This window comes from Armigeres subalbatus, chromosome 2 (genome assembly GCF_024139115.2).
Source record: "Armigeres subalbatus isolate Guangzhou_Male chromosome 2, GZ_Asu_2, whole genome shotgun sequence".
NCBI classification, from domain to species: Eukaryota; Metazoa; Arthropoda; class Insecta; order Diptera; family Culicidae; genus Armigeres; species Armigeres subalbatus.
Window position 1 is genome coordinate 21,494,865 of NC_085140.1, and position 24,707 is coordinate 21,519,571.

At 41.5% G+C, this 24,707-nt stretch overlaps 1 protein-coding gene across 4 annotated transcripts in view; it reads left to right on the plus strand.

The window, feature by feature from the left end:
- LOC134218148 (serine/threonine-protein kinase N) overlaps positions 1-24,707 on the plus strand; it is a 320,062-nt gene that overhangs the window by 73,715 nt on the left and 221,640 nt on the right. The window contains exon 1 of one of the 4 annotated variants that reach the window (XM_062697028.1): positions 21,246-21,374. The exons of 1 other annotated variant lie outside the window; for it this stretch is intronic. The gene's annotated coding sequence lies outside the window, so the exon portion shown is untranslated. Of the gene's footprint in view, positions 1-21,245; positions 21,375-24,707 lie in introns of those variants that run through there. 2 more of the 4 variants (XM_062697029.1, XM_062697032.1) reach the window with 2 other exon arrangements.

Sequence of the window (24,707 nt, forward strand, 5' to 3'; positions counted from 1 at the left end):
AATCGAACCCATGACCATTCGCTTATAAGGCGAACGTGTAGCCAACTACGCTACGGGACCCCCCTACATTAATTCTCTCACGATTTTTTCTAATGTTGTTCTAGAAACGCCTAATGTTTTCATTTTCCAAAACCAGGTGTAGTTTGTTTATTTTGATCTCCTCATTGCGTGATTGGTCGGCGATGCTGCAGTTCTCTCGCCAAACTACTGCATGAGTGATAAATTTCTTCCCCATTGTTGCCAATTACTTTTGTTCTCCGTTTACGGCAAATTCTAAAGCAATTGTAAACTGCATAATGATTAAATAATTTTGGCGACACTGACGACGATTCAACACACGCCGACTGGAAGATGCCACGGTGAAACGATCCTTCGTTGAAGAACTGGAGACGCGTGCTGCAGATATTTCGGAAGGTGGCAGCGTGGAAGACCAATGGACCGCCATCAAGAATGCCTTCATCGCCACCAGCGAGAACAATCTGGGCGAACTGCGCACCCAGAGAAAACAATGGATCACCGATGAGACCTGGAGGAAGATAGAGGAGCGAAGAGAAGCCAGAGCCGCGATAGAGCGATCAAAAACCAATCGCATATCAGCCGAGATGCTCAAAGCTGACCCCATGACATCCGCTCAATTACTGCATCGTTTATTTCGTAATATCTAGGACACCGCAACTTTTCCGGTCGATTGGATGCAAGGTATCTTAGTGAAGGTGCCCAAAAAGGGTGACCTGACTGTATGCGATAACTGGCGAGGCATTATGTTGCTGTGTACCATTCTCAAAGTTCTATGCAAAATTATCCTTGCCCGGATTCAGGAGAAGATCGATGCGACTCTCCGGCGGCAGCAGGCCGGATTCCGTGCCCGAAGATCCTGTGTGGACCATATTGTCACGCTCCGCATCATTCTGGAGCAGGTCAACGAATTCCAAGAGTCCCTTTACTTGGTATGCATTGACTACGAAAAAGCTTTCGACCGTTTCAATCACGAAAATATGTGGGGCACCCTGAGACGCAAGGGGGTTCCTGAGAAAATCATCGGCCTCATCGAAGCACAGTACGAGGCCTTTTCGTGTAGAGTGCTGCACAATGGGGTCCTGTCCGACCCTATCCGAGTCGTAGCTGGTGTGAGGCAAGGATGTATTCTATCACCGTTACTGTTCCTCATCGTAATCGACGAGATTCTGATAGTTGCGATTGACTGTGAACCAAATCGCGGGCTGTTATGTCAGCCTATAACCATGGAGCACCTAAACGACTTGGCTGATGACGTTGCACTCCTCGTGAAATGGCGCTCTGATATGCAGAGTAAGCTCAACGACCTTGCCGAGTGCTCCTCTTCGGCAGGTTTAGTCATCAACGTCAACAAAACCAAATCGTTGGATGTAAACGCGGTGACTCTTTCCAGTTTCACAGTAGCCGGGCAACCAGTGGAGAATGTTGAAAGTTTCCAATATCTTGGAAGCCAAATGGCGTCAGACGGCGGTACCAAGATCGACATAGGCGCACGGATCAATAAAGTAAGGGCTGTGCGAGTAAAAGAAATATCTGGAAAAACAGGCAGATAAGTAAACGCACCAAAATACGAATTTTCAACTCTAACGTGAAATCTGTGCTGTTATACGCTAGCAAAACATCCACAGGATCCATAAGTAAGTAAGTAAGACACTGACAGCGTCATTCTGGTGGGCTGAATAGGATAATTACTGAACTTCAGTATAATTTCGAGCAATTACTGGCTTTGTAGTGAATTTTGATGATTAGCGGCTCAAAAACTGTACAAAAAACAGAACAAGAGCAGATTAAGTATTGTTAGCACAACTGCAGTGAACATATCTAATGTTTGAACATGCTTTTCAATTTGAGCAAATTTAGAACTGAGATCCAGAACTGTAGTCACTACCATAAGGGTTAAAAATCAAATGCTGTTCTGAAATTTGACCACTTACTGCACATGAGTGCATCAAATATATTGAGCAAGGTAATGAATTGATTAACATTAGACTGAAATGAAACAAATCAAATCAAACTAATCATTGAATAAAGTAGTTTCTGGCAATGTCATTTAGTAAAAATTCAGCTAGTAGTAATAAAAACTTTCGTGAATTGATTTTTTAAGGCTGGATATCATATCATAATGTTTCTGACATGTGAAATAATGTTTAAAGGTTGATTTAAAATTTTATTGAATTTGAATTAGTGCAGCATCTGCATTGTTATGTGTTAACCATCTGGGTAAAAATATCCATTGTTGATTTGGACAGGCGCTGAACAAGTCTGTTCACGAAAAAGTTTGCTGAAACTTTTCACGAAAAGTGCAACAAATGCATCTGACAAAAGCGTCAAGTCCATTTAATATTTATTTAATGATAGAACCTCGTTGCTTACCAACAACTTTTTTTAATAGTCATGAGTCAGTCTAAAGGGGCCCTCCTTAGCCGTGCGGTAAGACGCGCGGCTACAAAGCAAGACCATGCTGAGGGTGGCTGGGTTCGATTCCCGGTGCCGGTCTAGGCAATTTTCGGATTGGAAATTGTCTCGACTTCCCTGGGCATAAAAGTATCATCGTGTTAGTCTCATGATATACGAATGCAAAAATGGTAACCTGGCTTAGAAACCTCGCAGTTAATAACCGTGGAAGTGCTTAATGAACACTAAGCTGCGAGGCGGCTGTGTCCCAGTATGGGGATGTAATGCCAATAAGAAGAAGAGTCAGTCTAACGATGAACCGCTCATCCTAATGGAAGGTGTGTGTATTACATATTAGCGCGTTACGTGGCTGCTTAATTGACCGTTAAATAGAATATTGCAACTGCCCCGAAGGGACGATCAAGTCACCTTTTAAGTTTTCCACTCCTCGGTGTCCGACAGAGCCAGAAAATCAATTTCCCATTTTATGACACCGATGAAGCGGCGTGAAGTTACACGCTTGATTAGCGTCACAGACGAAGGAAAAATGCCGCACCGTGCGCCAAGTGCATTGTGGTGTCCGTCGTCCGCTCAGCGCTTTGGAGGAGATGCTTGCTCCATAATCGCTGCTTTTTTGTTTGTTGGATCTTGGCCAGCTGTCGTGTGGATTTCGAACGGTTTGGTGGGTCTTAATCGGTGGAGCTATATTGGACGCGGGCCGTTTAGTTCCCGTAGCTTTGCTCATTTATTCGGTTCCTATGTAGCTGCATGGATACAGTGAATGTGATCAATTTTTCATATACCGGGCAATTTAGTTGCACAGGTGGCACACCGCAGAGGCGGAAAAGGGTGTTTTAATATCGGTGTTTCAAGATACCTACCTTATACTTAGCCTTGTACTCTGCTCGCTTTGAACAATTGGCTACTTTTTGCCATTCTCGCACAAACAAGTTGTACCGAAAGGCTATCATTCAGGCTTCAAGAATGTACTTTTTTAAAACATACTCAAATTTCAGTAGTGCACAGTGCCCATATGCGCAAACATATTGGCGTTCCATCCTGCAGAAACGCGTTACGGTTTAGTTTTTCGTACAATCGCACAGTTTAACAATCCTTAACTCTAGAAGTCTAGAAGTCGCACAGTTTAACAATCCTTAACTCTAGAAGTCTAGAATAATGCAAAAAATGCAGACTAATTCATATAATGAATTACGATTCTTTTTGTCTCGCGTTTCATTTAAACAAGTGATGTCTGTGTGCTACGGCAGTTTTGTCTGCTGCTCGTTTTCATACAAACTATTCTTCACTGGAAATATCGGTCGTTAATACCTAGTTAATAGCTACCAGAAATACCAAATTGCTCTGTCCATGAACCTAACTAGAAGTTAATTTGAGTTCTATACTCCTAATAACAGATCTTTGTCAAAACGACACAAACTGTGATTAGACATCATTGACACGCTAATTTTTTCCCCACATTGAAAAAAAAATCGAACGGCACCGTGTGATTGCCTTTGCATGTGGTGGGAAATCCAATCTGATCCAGCCGTCAACTGACAGCAGCCCACACCGCAACCTAAGCCGGCTAAAACGAGCGCGCATGCGAACTAACCGGATCCACGAAGAGCAATGATCAATTCGGTGGCACGATAATTAGCGAGAAAAAGAAGATCCTATCGGGCGGACCGGATTGTTTCCAAGGCTGGGTATTAGGATGCCCACACAGCCCGAAATGAGGGTTGAAAACTGAGCATAAATAAAAAAGAGAAATCCCCACTTTTTTTTAAAGCTCTATGAAGCGAATATTATAAATAGAATTTAAAAAAATCTAAATTAGAAAATTTGGTTAGAGAACATGTAAACAAATTTTCTTTCAGTTTTTAAAATGAAAGTTTCATTTTCTTCGCGTTGAATATTATTCAACAACATCATCGTAATTTTTGTTTACGGTTGAGCGAACTTTCTCGAGAGTGTTTTTGAAGCACCCTACGGAGTACAGTTCATTCGACCGCTGCTGTGCTCCGTGCTACCGGTGGGAACAGTCTGAAAAGCCGAGTACCGAAATTGGTGATGATCGTGACGTGACGATGCCGTTCTCCGGTGGAACTCAGCCTTATTACTCAATCACTTAAAGCCGAATAAACTCGCTTGGCGAAAAAAAACCATGGCTTGGATTTAGGTCAAACGCTGCCTTCCATGTTGTTATTGTTTCGGCGACTGACTCTCCAATTTGGCTACAGAGTCTGTATCGTCCGCCGGGCCACTCAACAAAACAGCACCAGCGATTGTTATCGAAAGCTCGATTAGCACCTGGCTGAACCACCCTGGTATGTAGTTGCCGGTAGTGCTCACCGTTTGATGAGTGTCGAGGTTTGTAACTGAGTTGTTAGTGATTCTAGCAAAGCACACAAGAGTGGGGGAAACTGATCCACCACTTGAACAGGTTCTTGACGCTTTTAATAGTTTCCCGTTTGCCCTTCCTTGTTTCTTCCTGTTGTTGACCACTGGCTTTTGCTATTATCGAAACGGACAGTCCAACTCAAACAAGTCACTCTCTGTACGGACAGCCGGTTGCGTTAGTCTGAATGATGGGACAAGAATCACCGACGCAGCGAGGAACACAGAATGTCCGTACTTTGTAAGGCTTTGTTTTCGCCGAGAAGTGAATCGATGCCGTCGTCTTCGAAATGGGCATGTAATTTGAGACACTCCGGCTGAATGGTTTAAGGTGGAACAATTCGCAATCCAATGGCATTGCTGCCATAAACCACATTGTTTTGAGAAAAAGACTTAAACTACATTCAGAAAACTGTAGGAATGGAATCAAGAAAATTATTTTAGTTTAAGTGGAATGAAAATGGGTATGCTAGGTTCGTGGATTAAATAGTTGAAAGAGGGAACGTAAGTAGCCGACATAGTAGACCATTATGAAAGCTGTTCCCTTAATCTTAAATTTGTTTCCTTTTCAGCAATAAATCGCAATGCGATTGAGTGCACTCTTCGTTATTGGTAAGACTGCTGAAGAATGGGCTTAACTTTGGCAAACTCAATTAATTACCACGTAAATATTGTCGTTGTGTTGCGAAGTTAGTCATTGCTACAATTCAGCTGATCTTTGTTCTCTGCCAAAAGCCATTTGTTCAGAAAATTACATTCATTAGTCAATATAGGATAACAAAGAGTGATGAAAGAATTATATTCAAAGACCATCGCCCTTCATATTGAATCAATTGCAAAATAAAGGGAAAGATGTATCGAAAATAGTAAGCACTTAAAATGAAGTTCATTATAACCCGAGCAGGAGCGACGACCTCGATAACAGAAATTGGTATGATTTAGCCTTGCATAAGAGGTAAAATACCAAAAAAATAATACCAAAAACTTATATGCAGAATACTTGAGGCATATCATTGGTATTGAAATTCAATTTAATAACTGAGTTTGTTATGGCTTAAGTATTGTGCATATTAGTTTTTGGTATTATTCCTTTAGTATTTTACCTCTTATCCAGGGCTAGTTCATAACAGAGTATGGTATCAATAACAGAATTGAATACTTAATTGAGCCAATTTCTCCTGCTCGGGAACAATCATACCCAAAACAGTTCTGTGTGACATCTCAAAAATTTAGGAACATCAGATTTTAATAGGTCCTTAACAAATCTCGACAATCTCGACATAGATTATGTATCCGGATTCTAAGGGAAGCAGATCTTAGGCACATTGTAATGCCAATGTAACAAAGGCATTCTATTGCCCTTTCTCCACCAAAAAGCTACAGAACGCGAAAGGTAAATCAGTGTAAACCAACAGAGTTGATCCAATGCTTAAAGAGTTCCCTCAGTGACAATGCCAAATATTTGTAAGAAAAAACAGAAAGAAGCTAATAATAACACTTCCTGAAGGCTGCTGAAAGCACAATGAATAACCGATACCATCAACAAAGTCGGCATTTCATCGAAAAGTTGAAAGAACCCCAGATTGTGAGAAGTAGGAAATGATTAGTAAGAAGTGAGAAGTGAACATCTGAAAATGAGAACTAAAAAATGCGTAGTGTAAAGTGCGAAGTAAGAACTTAGTAGTGAGAAGTTATAAATAAGCCTCTTGAAAGGAGGCTTCCGGGCCTCTTGAAAGGAGGCTTCCGGGCCTCTTGAAAGGAGGCTTCCGGGCTACTTGAAAGGAGACTTCCGAGCCTCTTGAAAAGAGGCTTCCGGGCCTTTTGAAAGGAGGCTTCCGTGCCTCTTGACAGGAGGCTTCCGTGCCTCTTGAAAGGAGGCTTCCGTGCCTCTTGGAAGGAGGCTTCCGTGCCTCTTGAAAGGAGGCTTCCGGGCCTCTTGAAAGGAGACTTCCGGGCCTCTCGGAAGGAGGCTTCCATGGCTCTCGGAAGGAGGCTTCCATGGCTCTCGAAAGGAGGCTTCCTTGCTTCTCGAAAGGAGGCTTCCATGCCTCTCGAAATGAGGCTTCCGGGCCTCTTGAAAGGAAGCTTTTGAGAAGCGTAGAAAGATGTTTCTAATCTTCTTGCAACGAAGCAACTGAGCTTTTCGAAAAAAGAAAAATCCTTCATATTTCTCAAGTTCAGAACCATAGTTCAGAACCATATTCGTAAAATATGATTCAACATTTTGTTTCGATTAGGTAGATTGCATAGAAGATTTTTTAAATTTGTTCGTTCGTCGTTCTGTCCTTTTGATCTTTTGTCCCAAAGCCCTTCATCCACTGTGCTGGTTGTTCAGGACAGGATTCAATAGTCTTTGAGTTATTGATCGCCATATAAAAGACAAAATCTTGAAATAAAAAAAAATATCCTCCATTATGCATTTTTGTCCGAGTTACCCCGTGGGCCCGGCGAAGATAACCAATAAAAAAAATGAGTGAAAGATGATATCAAAATCAATTACAGTAATATCCCGATTTTGTTATGATTGCAAAATTTGTTCGTTATTTTTTTGTTCTCCCGGGTAGAAGAAAATAGCAGAAGAATAACAAATTTTACTATTAATATATGAATAACTTTATTTATTGAACGGCTACTCAGTCTTGCAATTATTACAACGAGTTTTTTATCTACCCGACGTTTCGACACGTGGATTGTGTCTTTTTCAAAGGGAAAATATTTTTGTTTGACGTCGTATGTTTAGTCTAACCCGCACCGTCTGTTTGTATAATTGTCCGTACATGACTTCGGAAGAACTGTTATCATTTTTTTTTCTAGCTTTTTTAGCGTTATTAGCTGAGACTGAGTAGCCGTTCAATAAATAAAATTAAAACGTACAGTCGATCCATAATCAGTAAACTCTATGAATAACAGAATAGCGAAATCTGATGTTAGTTTATTTGATATAGTTTCTAAATTAACAAACATAATAGCAGACACGTTAAATGAGGACAAGATATTTCGCTGCAAATTTTTGTTATTTTGTCTTGTTATTTTTACTCTTATTTCAAACAAGCTCATATCACGTTTTGTTATTAATATCACGTTTTACTGTTAATGAGCTAGTATCTTCTACCCGGGTTACTAGGCCGAGGCAGTTCATTGCAGTTAGTTTGCAGTAATCTGAAGTAAATTAATTACATAGAATGCAACAGCTTGTATTTTTATTTTTCCGGTGAAATACGTAAGGCACGCGCACGCGCCGTTCAGAATAATTAGTTGCTTACCAAGGCGAGTTCCATTAGAATTCCTTCCCAACTAGCATATTATTCCCTTCCAGTGCGCTCATGGAGATGCAGGGGATTTCTCGGTCTCTTGTAGCAATGAGTGTCAAACTAATTTTCTTCCCCTAATCCTAATTGACTGTGAGGACGTGGCCGGCATCGCTATTGGTCTTGAATTTGAGATACTCCAAAGCATGTACAGTGAGAATAGCTTTCTAGTACCAAGAAAATTATTAATTTGGTGAGCTGTGCATATTTGTTGTTTCTCAGCCAATCACGATAATCAACTACGATGTGTACAGTCAATCAACTAAGCTAAGTTGAGCAAACGTGTCTAAACCATTTACATGGCATGATATCCAACCTAGTCATGTTTTGGTTTCTTATTATAAAATATGAATGAAAACCATTTTGTTCTAGGACAATTTTGTCTAATGGCATTTTGGTAATTTGAAATTTATATAATCCTTTTTTTTTTGGTTGTAAATAAAGGATTAGCGATGCGTGTTTTCTCAGTGCACTGTTTGTAAAGTATTTCATGAGTCTGTCTTCAATCCTAGTGTTAAAATAAAAAAAGTAGAAATACGTTTTTGCTGGACTGAAACAAAACACGATCAAATGGCTATTAATTGCGTAATAGCTATTATATTTCCATATAAAAATAACTAGAAAATTCTGCCTACATTGCAGTTTTCTTAACTAATTCAGCAAGCATAATTGACCATCCCCGACTACGTGGGATGCCTCGGCTCGGCTGCTCTGGCTGGACAGCGCCATACTATACCGATGACGGCACGCATACGGCACACATCAGACCAATTTACTAATATAGAGCAAAGAACTGTGCGTTGCACAAATGTGACTACTGGCTGGTCTCGTCTGGCTATGCGTCGCACATGAAACCGGACAGCAAGCGCTACTGATTAACGCCAATATCGTCCACGGAGAAGCTAGCCTGCGAACCGACGAGCGTCTACGCCAGCAGAAAGAAACAACGGCGAGTGCCCACGGAATAAGATTAACCTGATTCTTCTCCGCTGCGCTTCCCGCGGTTGTTGAATTGCACTTTAGGTCGTTTCTCGCTTCTTTAACTGTTTGCATTGATTGTTGTAGAGCTCGGTACGAACCGAAAAGCTCGCTATTTTCCGATTTCTTTCGACAGTGTGCTCGAGTTTCGCTTTAATTCCCTTCAAGTGCCGTGTGTTATTACCTGCTTAAACAATTCGTCTTTTTTCTTCTTCTCTGGATTTCAGGTTTGTGATACTCTTCTCGACATGGTTGATGGCCCTAGTTGGAGTACACCGGAGGAGAAACGCGGTGTAGGCAATGAACCCCACCGACGACCATTCCTGGCACTTAAACGAGCGAGGGCTACTTCTACGTGTTTCATCACTTCATTGCAGACACAATTGAGCCTTTCAAGTATGGACAGCGCCACCACGTACAAGGTTTTTTTTTTCTTTTCGATTAAGTGGGTTTCCCACACAGCAATAGTAGCAGCAGCAGCACCAAAAGAAACATCAATTCTTCGATTTTGTTCTCAGATTCTGGGAAGTGCCTTTTAGAGGGGATTCCTGAGCTGCGTTCTATGATTGGATTTTGAATGAGAATTGACCGTTTCTCAAATTAAATCGTGGATACATGCTACAACGGCGGAAAGAAAAAACTTCTTAACACATCATTTATAACATGCCAACTGATTTTCATCAACTTTTTTAGATTAAGGTCTTACTTTACGTACTGACTCATTTGTGTATGTCGTCAAAAGAGTCAGCATGTACCTACTCTACAATACTTATCTTTTTTCAGTTGAGAATCTGTAAAATAACATACTCATATGTAAAATCGTAAATCACTTGATGGATCAGTATTTCATTCACAATGGCCTTCTGAAACGAACTGTCCTACGAATAGTGCTTGACGGAATTTTATGCTTTCCTCCCTCACTGTCTCCCCCCATCGAACCAATGCGATGGAGACGACATATCTTTATTTTATGTTTTATTGCACTATTGTAGCTCTCGCACGATGAACTTGACTTTCGTGGTCATATTTTAGTTTGCGCTACCACGGCTACAACAAATATTTCAACGATTTGGCCCACATTTCAAGTTTCGTTTTTTTCTCTCTCTTCTCTGCGACCAACATGGTTGGTCGAAACAAAGTTGGAATGTGTGCTCGTTGATTGTTCGATATCGCGCCACAGATGGAATTGTTTTTCCTTCGGACCCCGTCGGATATGTTCTGTTTTCCGTAGTTGCAGATGTAGTGCACTTTTCCCATTTAACGTAAAAGCGTATTGTATTCATATTTCAGTTTAGTTACTGTTTCTTTGTTTTCGCTTTTTTTTTCTATTTGTCCTAGAGCATACCGCGCCATGTTGCTTGCTGGCTGGTTTCAATTGTAGTGACAGATTATTATTGCCCGGTGAAGACCCGGTAAAACGAAACGGGAGTAACAAGTTGGGCTTTCAGGTTTATTGCTTTTTCGTTCGGTTGCTAGATGAAAATATGTTACCCGGAAGGAAAGCAGCACATGTCATATTTGTTGGGCTATGATGGAGATAGTTGTCTGCCAGCAATGCAATTACTGGGCAATGCGAAGAAATGTTTGGAATAGAATTGGAACTTCGGTGTTCAATCGTGTTGCAACACAACCAGCCAAATAAAGTAAGGCGGTATAATGCGCCCCACTTGGCCAAAACGCCCCTGTTTGATTTCTAGAAAACTATCACTAATCAAGGGTAAAAATCAGTTGGTACCTTCAAATATTTGTAAAACCATCATACTATGTGAATGTGGAAGTATTTTTGTATTATATAATGAAAATAATAGCAAAATACTAAAAATTACAGTTTTGATATAACTTTCAATGTTTGTTTGCTCAACATTCAACGCTAACATACTGTCCGTAAAACTTGCACTGGAACACTAAGTTAGTCAAATAACTTTTCTCAGTGATTAATATAACAATAAAATTTGCTTCCACCTTCAAAAATGTAACATTTTTCTAAAATATGTTTCACTGGTCAAAACGTCCCAGTGTAGGCAGGACAATATGTCCTTAACAAGCCTAACGTCCATTATGCCTAAAGTACATTATGCCTGTTGTCCCTTATGCCTAACGGGGTATACCCTGCTGTTTGTTTCTAATGGCTCTGAACACATACGCTGTAGTCTACAGGGAGGACCATTAGCAGAAATAGTTTGCAGCAACGATTGGAAAATCTGTAAGTGTGAAAGTTCTGTGTTGGTAACTTTAACGAACTGCACTGGTGCCAGTTGCCGTTTTCTATGATCAGAAGTGTTCTTCCATTTTGTCCCCTAGTCCGCTACGTTCAGCTTCGTCGAATTTATTATTTGTCGAGTCTAGGATCTCACTAATTTGTACTCCTACGTACTGGCTATAGCGTCAATGATCTGACTAAAACCAGCACATAACATCTCTAGAGCCTGTACAGAAATAGCGTCCTTGAACTGTAGCTAATAAATACTGAAAAATTGTGTCTGCCAATAACATCCCAATAATAGCGACATCTTGCACAAGCGCATTTCATTTTTTTTTCGTAACGATGAGTGTTCTTTACGTCAACTTCCAGCTGTATTTCCTCCCTTTCCGTCTCAACGCTGATCATCATATCATCAATATGATTCACCTGACTGGCACCATTCCTGGCTTTGGAGTAGCTACCGTAAATCATCCCTCCCAACCGAGTCTTGACTGCTAAGGGTTCGTACGGTTTTTCTTTTTCACATTTCTTCGCATTTCCTAGACTTTCGTGATCCAACAAAGGGCCCCGTACGCCTGTCACTGGCGAACAAAGCTCGTGTACTCTGCATCGAAGCTTAGAACCGGTGTTAGGGCGCAATCGGTAATACGAACATATTTATAGTCAGTTAGTTACTGCAAATAAATTCTTCTCGAGTCCCTATAATCAAGCAGCTATCTCAAGCATACCACATCATTATATTGCTGCATGATTGAGATTGAGGGTTCGATTTTGATAAAATATCAAAAATAAAAGTGTGCATAAAAATTGCCTCGCCATAACAAAAAGTTGGTAGAGAATTAACTGTTCTTTACATTTCAGAACAAAATCCAGATGTCGCACATGGCGGGGTAGGGATTTTGTGCTCCGCATTCTCCCCTGGATCCAACCTAATACGCAGACGAGAACTTAAATACAGAAACGATTCAGGCAGCATGTGGCAATTTTTTCTGCAGTTCTGAAACAAGATTTATCTACGGTCGATGCGTAAACCACTTTGACGAATTTCTGACACTCGAAAACCGCAGACTGACTTTTTAAGAAGAATCTTTAGATTCAGCGAAGGGACAGTGATCGATTGGATACACTCAGCTCATCGTCCTGACTTTGCTTCATAAGTGTGAATTCCGAGCCGTCGTCGTCTACAAAGGCGTAGGTTCTCAACGTCTTGGATGGACCACGCAGAAGGACTGGAACAACTCTGAAGAGGTTCTCGAACTACCCCTGGTGGACGTTACAGTTACAACGCGTTCATTTAAAGTAGGAATGTTATCCAGGGACAGAAAAAGTCACTTCAACTACACTCAAACAGTTGACATCCAACACACAATCAAATCGCCAGTCCTTTACAAATTTGAATGTGCGAATAAATAGGACGGCTCGAGCATGACCAGCAGCAAGCGTCGACTCTCGGTACCAGCATTGTTATGTATTGGGCTTCTGAGTATCTTCACAGGATCTTGAAAGAAAGCCTCATGAAAAAATTCCAAGGATCTTGAAGCCAGGCTTCCGAGCCCGTTTGAAAGGAGGCTTCCGAGCCTCTTGAAAGGAGGCTTCCGAGCCTCTTGAAAGGAGGCTTTCGAGCCTCTTGAAAGGAGGCTTCCGAGCCGCTTGAAAGGAGGCTTCCGAGCCGCTTGAAAGGAGGCTTCCGAGCCGCTTGAAAGGAGGCTTCCGAGCCGCTTGAAAGGAGGCTTCTGAGCCGCTTGAAAGGAGGCTTCCGAGCCGCTTGAAATGAGGCTTCCGAGCCTCTTGAAAACAGGCTTCCAAGCCTCTTGAAAGAAAGGCTTCGGAGCCTCTTGAAAGAAAGGCTTTGAAGCCTCTTGAAAGGAGGCTTCTGAGCCGCTTGAAAGAAGGCTTTCGAGCCGCTTGAAAGGAGGCTTCCTAACCTCTTGAAAGTAGGCTTCCGAGCGTCTTGAAAGGAGGCTTCCGAGCCTCTTGAAAGGAGGCTTCCAAACCTCTTGAAAGGAGGCTTCCGAGCCTCTTGAAATGAGGCTTCTGAGCCTCTTGAAAGGAGGCCTGGGCCTCTTGAAAGGAGGCTTCTGGCCTCTTGAAAGCAGGCTTCCGGCCTCTTGGAAGGAGGCTTCCAAGCCTCTTGAAAGGAGGCTTCCAAGCCTCTTGAAAGGAGGCTTCCAAGCCTCTTGAAAGGAGGCTTCCAAGCCTCTTGAAAGGAGGCTTCCAAGCCTCTTGAAAGGAGGCTTCCAAGCCTCTTGAAAGGAGGCTTCCAAGCCTCTTGAAAGGAGGCTTCCAAGCCTCTTGAAAGGAGGCTTCCAAGCCTCTTGAAAGGAGGCTTCCAAGCCTCTTGAAAGGAGGCTTTCAAGCCTCTTGAAAGGAGGCTTCCAAGCCTCTTGAAAGGAGGCTTCCAAGCCTCTTGAAAGGAGGCTTCCAAGCCTCTTGAAAGGAGGCTTCCAAGCCTCTTGAAAGGAGGCTTCCAAGCCTCTTGAAAGGAGGCTTCTGAGCCTCTTGAAAGAAGGCCTGAGGCTCTTGAAAGGAGGCTCTGAGGCTCTTGAAAGGAGGCTTCCGAGGCTCTTGAAAGGAGGCCTGAGCCTCTTGAAAGGAGGCTTCCAGGCCTCTTGAAAGGAGGCCTGAGCCTCTTGAAAGGAGGCGCTGAGCCTCTTGAAAGGAGGCTTCTGAGCCTCTTGAAAGGAGGCTCTGAGCCTCTTGAAAGGAGGCCTGAGCCTCTTGAAAGGAGGCTTCCTGAGCCTCTTGAAAGGAGGCTTCTGAGCCTCTTGAAAGGAGGCTCTGAGCCTCTTGAAAGGAGGCTCTGAGCCTCTTGAAAGGAGGCCTGAGCCTCTGAAAGGAGGCTTCCGAGCCTCTTGAAAGGAGGCCTGAGCCTCTTGAAAGGAGGCCTGAGGCTCTTGAAGGAGGCTTCTGAGGCTCTTGAAAGGAGGCTCTGAGGCTCTTGAAAGGAGGCTTCTGAGGCTCTTGAAAGGAGGCTTCCTGAGCTCTTGAAAGGAGGCTTCTGAGCCTCTTGAAAGGAGGCTTGAGCCTCTTGAAAGGAGGCCTGAGCCTCTTGAAAGGAGGCTTCTGAGCCTCTTGAAAGGAGGCTTCTGAGCCTCTTGAAAGGAGGCTCTGAGCCTCTTGAAAGGAGGCTTCTGAGCCTCTTGAAAGGAGGCTTCGAGCCTCTTGAAAGGAGGCTTCTGAGCCTCTTGAAAGGAGGCTTCTGAGCCTCTTGAAAGGAGGCTTCTGAGCCTCTTGAAAGGAGGCTTGAGCTCTTGAAAGGAGGCTTCTGAGCCTCTTGAAAGGAGGCTTCCTGAGCCTCTTGAAAGGAGGCTTCCGAGCCTCTTGAAAGGAGGCTTCCTGAGCCTCTTGAAAGGAGGCTTCCTGAGCCTCTTGAAAGGAGGCTCTGAGCCTCTTGAAAGGAGGCTTCCGAGCCTCTTGAAAGGAGGCTTCCGAGCCTCTTGAAAGGAGGCTTCCGAGCCTCTTGAAAGGAGGCTTCCAAGCCTCTTGAAAGCAGGCTTCCAAGCCTCTTGAAAGGAGGCTTCCAAGCCTCTTGAAAGGAGGCTTCCAAGCCTCTTGAAAGGAAGCTTCCAAGCCTCTTGAAAATAAGCTTCCAAGCCTCTTGAAAGGAGGCTTCCAAGCCTCTTGAAAGGAGGCTTCCGAGCCTCTTGAAAAAAGGCTTCCGAGCCTCTTGAAAGGAGGCTTCCAAGCCTCTTGAATAGAGGCTTCCAAGCCTCTTGAAAAGAGGCTTCCAACTCCAACTTATTGCAACGAAGTTCAAGTTTTTCGGAAATGGCCTTCATGTCGCTCAACTGGAGGCTTCCGAACCTCTAGATTCTAGATTTTAGTTCGGAAGCATATTATTCAATATTTTGCCTAGATCCGATTACATTAAAGATTTTTTAAATGTCTTCAGTCGACGTTTTGTCATTTTGATCTTTTCTCCCACAGCCCTTCATACACTTGTGCTTGTGGTAGATAGGATTCAATTTTTTTGGTTTATCGATAGCCATGCATATTGCATATGTTTAGCTTAGCTTAGCTTAGACTGACTGTACATATCAATGGTTGCTACTCCGTGATTGATCGGAACTGGTGCAAATTGCACTCCGATCCAAGTGAATAGTGGTTTTTCCATGTATTCTCGAAGTGCACGTTTCAGCAGCTCGCAAATGTTGATCAATAACGGCGCCGGCCAAGTCCTTACTATAGTACATAAAGTAAAATAATCATCATTTATTGGTGCAAATAAACCAAAATATTCATTTCAGCCTCGGTAGATTATTTACGCTCGATTATCAATCGACTATTGAGGATCAGGCGGCAAATTTGGTAAAGTTAGGTGCATTGAAAATTATAAATAAAAACACTATGAGTGTCGAACAGTCATTCAAAATCCCAAGAGGAAGCCGTGGGAGGATTTCCTTGACTCGTCAATTTGACGCAATCCACCTCCGCACTGTGGCGGGGTGGAAGGAAGGGGTGTTTTGATGCCTACCACCCAAATTCTGAATCTTTATATATGCCGACGATATCCTACTGGTCGTCGTCGAGGACACACGTGGAAGAACTCGGATTAGGGCACAATTCGCCGTTAGCGCCATCTGTAGTTTGGGCCACTTCAACGGAGTTTTCCATGACTACGTGGGCTCTGCGTCCGTGGGCACGTCTGTCGTGGAAGACATCAATTATACGACCTGAGTATCAAGTTACGAGTACTCCCTATCCCCAACCGCAAAATCGTTGTTTGGTGTCTCTATCGAACGGGGTCGAACCTTCCTTCCCAGGTTTGATTTGGTCTGAACAAGATAGCAGCCTTCTCTATGACTTGGATCTACTCTGCCTTGGCCACAAATCATCGATACCCTGTCGCCGATCTTAAACCAGTACTTGAGAGCTGCATCTGGATTGTACATCAAAGCTTGGACCGATTTGCCATGACTTTCCGTAACACGGTAGATCACTTTGACGTAGTGTGTTACGACGTATGATCTTCTAAACAGAGCCCTCGCTTAATCCATTTTTCGGTCTAGGGCAATAATTTGTGATAACTAAGGATTGTTCGTGTTAAGTCTTCGCTACCAACAACAGTCTCGGACACAAAACACTTACCAGACAGTTTTCCAGCAGATAGTTGAAAGATTCGATCCCGGTTTTATAGCTTTGCTGGTGAAGCAAGACAAGGATGTGGCTAGTACTGCATGGTCAAATAACAATATTACTCGTCTTAATCAAAGTTAATTACCTATATTCCGGGGATTAAACGAGTTGGACATTAATTTACAATGTTGTGAAAACTCGTGAATATGTACATTCAAATATAAGTTTTCACAACATTGTAAAGTATTACTCTGTTTTCTTAAGAAAGGATTTATTTCCTTTTCATAAAAGGCGCGCCTTCAATCGTAACCCCTCCACTAATCTCAAGTATTTAGACAGGGGGGGGGGTTGGTCCTTCCACAACTTCACCAAGGGGCTGTCCACAAACCACGTAGACCAAAATTTCACATTTTCAAACCCCCCCGTCCCCCCTAGTAGACTTTCGTAGACTTTTCCGCAACCCCCCCCTCCCCCCTTTGAAGTCTACGTAGACTTTTCTAAATTTTACAAAATATCATATGCGGTTTAAAAAATATGGAGATCAACCACGTTTTAAGCAATTCAGCTATTCAAATCAGTTTCAGTATGTAAATATTACCATAAAATTCGAATTTCAAAAACAAAATTAAACTGAACAAAATCTAAACAAAAATCAATTTAAATCGTAATAAAATTACATCCTTTGTCCTTTGGAAATGTCTTCTTCCAATAAACAAATCAAAATCCTTTTCACTTCCCCACTTATTGATAATAAATGAAGTCATGCATAAGAAGAGTTGCATGACTTGTGCGATGCAATCTTGAAGCTTTTAGGTGGTGGTGCAGAGCGACATGTTTCCAATATCACAGATCTTTGACTACTATATCGATTTCAGAAGGCGACAATGGGCCTAAGAGAAGATCATATCAGGACATCGCATACCTTATGCTTGAACAAGAGCTAGAATCTGCAAAATAAAGATGAAATCTCCAAATTCTCTGGTGCAAAGGAGATAATGCTTTTGGATATGGACGGTAAACTTATTCAGAATCGTCAACAATTCTACGTTTATATGAAGCCATATCCATGTGAAATTGAGCTCTTATTTTCATTCTCAGCAATTATATGCTGTGAAAGTCGTTCAACTCTATGTTTCGTATTTTTCTTTAGTCATATTCTTCGGTTTTTTTTTTATTTCTAAGCTCTCATTTTTATTAGACGTATTCATGATTTCAAAAAATATTTGCGATTCTATGCGTCTGCTCATAATCGTTTTCACATGATGAGATAAGCTTTTCATTTTTTTTTGGCTAAATTGGACAAAATTTCGAGGTGGCTAAAATAGATTGGTTGTTGACTTCTCAGACTTCTAAAAGAATCTATCAAAAGATAGGAATATTACATTTTATGCTACAACATGGATATAAAGTATACGGCATACTTGAATAATTTTGTCATTCATTCAACTTTGTGTAGAATTATCCGATTTTGATGAAACCGGAACCACCGTCACGGAAACTCTTCTAGTATACTGTCCCATTGCAAAACCTCAGATTGGCCCCTGGCCAACGAAGAAGCTCCGTATGCCATATATCCTGAAAAAAGTTACTTTCGCAGAACACCCGGAACCTGCTACAAATTGACCAGAGAGTCTTATAGTCCTCAAAATGTATCCTTAATGATGCTCATATATTCATCGTCTTGGAAAAACATGAATCAACCTTTTTGTCTAACCCCTGTTGAAAAATAAATTGGAAAATTTCTTTGTAATGTAGGTATTTCAACATTGAGCACGCAGCTGTAAAATCTACTTCAAAATAGTTCTAACATAAGGCGAAATAACCTGAGCTCCAAAATTTATTTTTGATAATAATTTTGAATACATTTCTGTCGATCAAAGCGCTCAAATTTATTTCCCGGGATCCCGGGAATTTCTAAAAAAAATCTCCAATGGAAATTCTGAAGGGTTTCTCGCGGAAATTTCGGAGATTTCCCTTAACTTGGAAATTCCCTTTCGGAAATTCAGATGACTTTTTCTTTGATATTCCAAAATGCTTCCTTTGTAAATTCCAAAGAATTTTCCGTTGAAGTACGACATAATTTCCTGTGAAAATTCTTAAGAATCACTTGTCGTTTCCATAGAAGTTCCTGCCGAAAATCAAAAGATGTTCTAGTAGAATCTGCAATAAAATCGGAGAGGAAATTTAAAAAAATCTAAAGTTTTTATAGAACACTTCAGAGAATTTTCCTTATCAACATAGAAGAATTTCCATGTGAAATCCATGGTAGTTTTAAGCCGTAGTTCAGCAAAAAAAAACAAACTTAAAAATCAAACATGTGAACTTCTCACAAAGCTGCTACACAAATTGTTATCAAAAAAGTCTACGTGGACTTTTGGTATACCCCCCGTCCCCCTTCGTAAACTTACGTAGACCTTTTCGAAACCCCTCCCCCTCTCTCAAGAGTCTACGTGGTTTATGGACAGCCCCAAGTAATTCCAGAAAAGTCGTTTTCAGAACATATTATACGTTGTTAGACAGTTTTTGTAGACAGCGTTCTTAATATCCTTTGTTCTTTTTCTATTATCAGCTTAAATGGCGTTCTGATTAACGCGATTACGGAAATCCTCCTCTCTGAACGTTGTATTTTTCTTGGCCGGTATAACGGATCGATACAGTGTTTGTTGTTTGAATAGGTACCCTTTTCTGTCTGCAACAATTCATCGGAGCATTCAACGGAGAATAGCGCATTTTTCGTCGTTAGGATCATCTTATTAATCCCCCTGCTGGACAATCTGGCCAACGTTCTTCGATTGGGATTCCCACCGTGGAAGGTTATTCCCCCCTACTGTGATTCATGTTTTTCATCCTTTTTTAGCTTTTAATCTGCATTTTTACAATTTTGCTTACGGAAGGTCAACAAGTTGGATCTAAGGGTTGCATCTGAGCGCCCTCTTCTTGCCAGGTCTTAACACTTTACAACATGAGCATGAGCATGATGATCGTGCATTTCTTGGTTGCTACTCCATGATTGACCAGAACAATCGCAATTGCTCAGGGAATCAATGGATGGAAGCATGGGATTTGCTCTCCAACCTCAATATACACAATCCAAGAGCTCGTCCTGGCGGTCTATCGGGAATGGGAAGGAATTGATGATGTAATCACTCGCCCACTGCAAGCCGAGAACACCTCTGCACTCGCCACGAACTCATGCGGAATTTTTTTGGAATCGGGGGTTAGGTTCTATGGTAGAGGTTCGTCTTGTGTAATGGATTGAGTAATAAAATGGGAGTTATATTGTAATTGAATGCCGAAACGAGCTTTTCGTTCATTTCGAATTCCAACAGTTTCTGGTTAGAATTGGTCAAGTTAAACTGTATGAGAGTCCATTTCCAGTTCTAGCGATTGCTATAACATGAGAAATATATGGAAAGATACAAAGTGGAATAGAACGGGTCTAGTTCCACCAACGACGTCCTGCATATGAGGTAGAAGTGGTAGCCATATGACCTCCAAGCGCGTTGCGAAATTTACAACTAGTGAAGAATCGAAACCCTTTCAAAATTCACACATTTAAAGATAAAAAATAACACTGTGTAACGCGTTTTAAAATCTTTCACCTTCTACACATTATTTTGGGTTTCGATTCCTATCGGTTGTAAACTTTATATGAAAGGTGACTAGTCGCCTTTTTTTTCTAAACCGATAGTCACTATTTCTGTCTATCACTAAAATGATCACAAAAATCACTATTTAAGGCAGTATTGATCTCTACCAGCTCTATATTCAGAACAATTTTCTAAAAAGAATTCTAATTTTCTTTTCCACTTTCGCACAATTGACCTAGTAGGGATATTTATAACTAACCTCTCCAAATTCAGCTTAGGAATATTGAAAAGTTACTAAGAAATAAATTTACGATTAACAGATAATCAGCAATTCGCACCAACTAAACTAACCTTACCTAAGAACATTAACCTGCAGTACCGGATTGCTTCGAATTTAACAAAAACATATAGGGTGATTCGCCAAATGTTGAACGGCTAATTTCTTCGCACGTGCATTTCTTATGGGTGTCCAACAATAGACAAACATTTTAGCCGTTCAACCTTTGGAGATTTTCCCAATTGTTTTCTTTCTATTTTGCTCGTTTCTTCCATATTTATCTTTTCAACAACAGAATAAAATGCGAATGGGCTTCCTTCTTATCGATTAGATTTTTTCAACATTAAACCGTCATGTTGGCAAAAAATAGTCAAAATTTGTGCTTTATTCACCATAAAAAAATATGTTCCTTGAGATGAAAAATGGAATGATCCCCCTCAACTGAGCGGTCAAGTGCCTCGTTTCATAACGATCCTACTTGAGGTTGCTGATAAAGAGCGAAGAAAGATCGCGTGGTATCACTTCGCCTGCCATACTGTCCCGCTATTTAGGTCCGTTCTCTTTCTCTTCGATCGGATTCGGGTGCCCGCGATTATTCCCCCGGTCCAGTCCGGTGCTGTCACCGCCACGTTCGCCCGATGATCACACTCGCGGCGATCGATCCAACATGGATTGTGTGCCTAGCGAAACTCTATCGCACCGGGCCCGCGCTTCGGTCACCTCGCAGTAGTACCATCGCGGGCTGCTGTTGCCGTTGGCTGGAATAACAAAGCACGGCAAGTCCTCTCGCAGGTTGCAGCATCGTCTCACGCTCACCCGATGAATTCGGTCGCAGGACGGAACCAGCTCTGAAACTGAAGGCGGCGCGCGCGTTGTTGGTTGATGAATGTCTGCTTGTTTTGGGGGGAGGCTTGCTTGGGTCGGGCTCTCTTCGGTTTGTTGGGATGTGGAGCCAAACAACAATAACAGAGCAGAGGCATGTTCAGTAGCAAATTGACTTGCGCGGCGAGCGGTGGTTTCGCGTTTTCGTCTTCGTTGTCGTTGCAGTTGTTGTTCGTTCGCTCTTTCGGGGAGCTTTTTGCGTGGACGGAATTTTTGATTGTTTCGTGAAGAGCCAAAGAAGATTGTGTGAAAAGGTGATGACCTCCTGATCAAAATTCGTTATGGGTTTTTGGGTCTAAGGGAAAGTGAGAATGGGGGATTCCCTAAAAAACCGGAAGAGTTCGAGTTCGAGTGTGAGTGTGGTGTGCTACTTTGTGAAGAATTAAGGCTAATTTGGTTATTCAAAGAGCCATGTAATGCACCCTAGTTTTTACATAAGTGCCGTTCCAGTAATTTTACCATCATGTGAAACATTACCTCATTTCTCCACACGAATGGATGCATGTGTGCGGAGTGCGGATGGATGGAACCGTTCTTTTTTTTTTCGCCTGCTGGTCAATCAATCGATCGCGATACTTGAAAAGCCCATAAATTTGAGCTTTTCGAAGCGGTTAGTATAACACGTAATTACTCCGTGAGTGGGCCACGGCGAACGGTCGATTGATCGATCAGTTGATCGACGATCAAGTTTGGGATTCGTTCACCTCCGATCAGAAAGAAGAAGAAAAAACTGCAAATTGTGTTATGTCAGTCAGTCAAGCAGTCAGGCCACACAAAATAATAGAGGAAAAACGCCGCCTTCATTCAACCTTCACTTTCATCGATTATCGGCGACGGCCCCGGTAGCTGCGGGTGCAGTGCGAAGCACCTGAATAATGAACCCGAAGTCGCAGTCAAGCAGAAAGGTGACACCGTCTCGAGAAGTTTGCGGAGAAGAAGACCGCAGAAGAAGCGGAAGACCAAGACCTGTCCGCGCGAGAGCAGATTGAACTTTGCGTGGTTCGGTGTCGAACACCGATCGGCGCGAGAGGAAGAGCCTTGAGATGCTATCTGCACCGGCTCAAGGACCTCTGCTGCATGGTGGTGTACGCACGGTGTGACTGAATCCGATTTCAATGGAAATGATATTATTGTTGTCTTTATCTATGAGGCTCAGTGCACTTTTCTTGTCACGTTTATTGCTTCTCAATTTTAAATTTTAGTTTTCAATAATGTTTCGCTTGTGTTTATCAACAATTTGTCGTCATACTAATAGCAGTCCCTATTTTATCGGACAAATTAGGTAAAAAAAGTATAAAATTATAGCCTCTTTTGATAATTAGAAAAAAAAAACGAGAAATTTATCTATGAAGCATGCAGGTCACATGCTGGCAGAGTAACAGAACGATGGATTTTTATCTACCATGTTCTATCTGTTGAACTTGATTGACAGCCCGTAGATTCCACACAATAATTGCCAGATCAGCTGTTCTAGCACGTATTGATGGCCCTTATTATTAGACCGACCTACCACGTTAGAATGTAGTCCATGGAGGAAGGCGAAGATATGTTGTTGCATTCACTCCCCCAGTGCATGCTTAACATTTGTACGGGTCAATGAGTGTATTGGTAATTGGATTTTCTTAGTATTTATGGTACATAATCGGCTTGGTTAACGGATTGCGTGATACGATATTCTAATAATCCTAAGTTGTTTCCTTATTTATGGCTATACCTTCCTATTGAAACTTAGACGCGTAGTGTTTAACAACTTCGCGTGAAAAACATTTTTTTTAACAATCAACGCTTTATTTTCCAATAAATAATAATATTGTAACACTTAATAAAGGCGCAAAGCCGACCTCAGATAATCTGGAGCAATGGTGATGTATTTTATATTTTGCTTGTTCCTTCTATATGAACAGAGTACGGACAAAATTAGTGGGATAGAGAATTGCGGGCCATGTTAGATAAATTATTACTGTGTCAATAGTAATCCGATATTCCGATGTTGAAAAATGTGGGACGTCTGAACTGAAAACTAAAAACTTCACGGAGTCCCCGACGGTATGTTCAGAACCGTAAATGTTTGGTGTAATTTGAGTCAAGTCGTGGCATGAAACTGAATAATATTAGTAATCACAATAAAGTAAAGCTATTGCTAATTGAAACTACATAAATCTAGTTAGATGTATCATTTTTGCCTTTCTCGTACAACAAAGTTGTACCGAAAGGCTATATGATTGCTTCAAAAAAAGAACTTTTGATAGAAGGTTCGGAAACACATAGTGTTATATACCGAACTAAGGTGATGTCTGTATGTGTGTGTATGTATGTGTTTATGTGTACACATTTTGTATACACACTTTTTGGAACATAGCATTATTTGATTTACTCGCAATAAGTTGCATTCGACGGGGAATGCGGTCCCATTGTTTGCTATTTGCATTTCGGAATTTATTAAAAAATCATTGTATTTAGCCTTGGAAAAAAAATTCAAGCTTGATGGCAATGTATAGTAGTTAATGCACAAACAAGCAAAAAAATCGAAAAAATACGATCTATTCCCCTAAAGAACTTTTTTGACCTTTCTAATGTATTTTTTCAATTCAAAATAAAAAAAAAATCCGAACGAATTTCCCGGGAAAATTGAAACAATTTATCGTTGGAAATTCGAAAGATTTTTCGAAGGGTTTTCCAAATCCAAATGAATTTCTCAGTGGAAATTGAAAGGAAAACTAGAAGGAGTTTTCGGTGGAAATTCGAGTATATTTCTCGGTGGAAATTTAAAGGATTTTTACTTGTGGAAATTAGAAAAAAAATCCCGATGGATATTCGAAGGACTTTCCAAGTGCAAGCTCCAAAAAATTCCCTGGTGGAAATTCGAAGGAATTTCTCGATGGAAATTCGAAGGAATTTCTCGATGAAAGTTCGAAGGAATTTCCCGATGGAAATTCGATGAAATTTCCCGATGGGAATTCGAAGGAATTTTCCGATGGAAATTCGAAGGAATTTCCCGATGGAAATTCGAAGGATTTTCCAGATGAAAATTCGAAGGATTTTCTCGATAAAAATTCGAAGGAACTTCCCGATGTACAATCGAAGGAATTTCCAGATGAAAATTTGAAAGATTTTCCAGATAGAAATTCGAATGATTTTCAAGATGGAAATGGGAAGGAATTTCCCGATGGAAATTCGAAGTAATTTCCCGATGGAATTTCGAAGGAATTTCCCGATGGAAATTCGAAGGAATTTTCCGATGGAAATTCGAAGGAATTTCCCGATGGAAATTCGAAGGAATTTCCCGGTGGAAATTCGAAGGATTTTCCATATGGAGATTCGAAGGATTTAACCGGTGGAATTTCGAAGGAATTTCCCGATGGAAATTCGAAGGAATTTCTCGATAAAAGTTCGAAGGAATTTCCCGATGGAAATTCGAAGAAAATTCCCGACGTAAATTCGAAGGGATTTTCCGATGGAAATTCGAAGGAATTTTCCGATGGAAATTCGAAGGAATTTCCCGATGGAAATTCGAAGGAATTTCCCGATGGAAATTCGAAGGAATTTCCCGATGGAAATTCGAAGGAAATTACCGATTGAAATTCGAA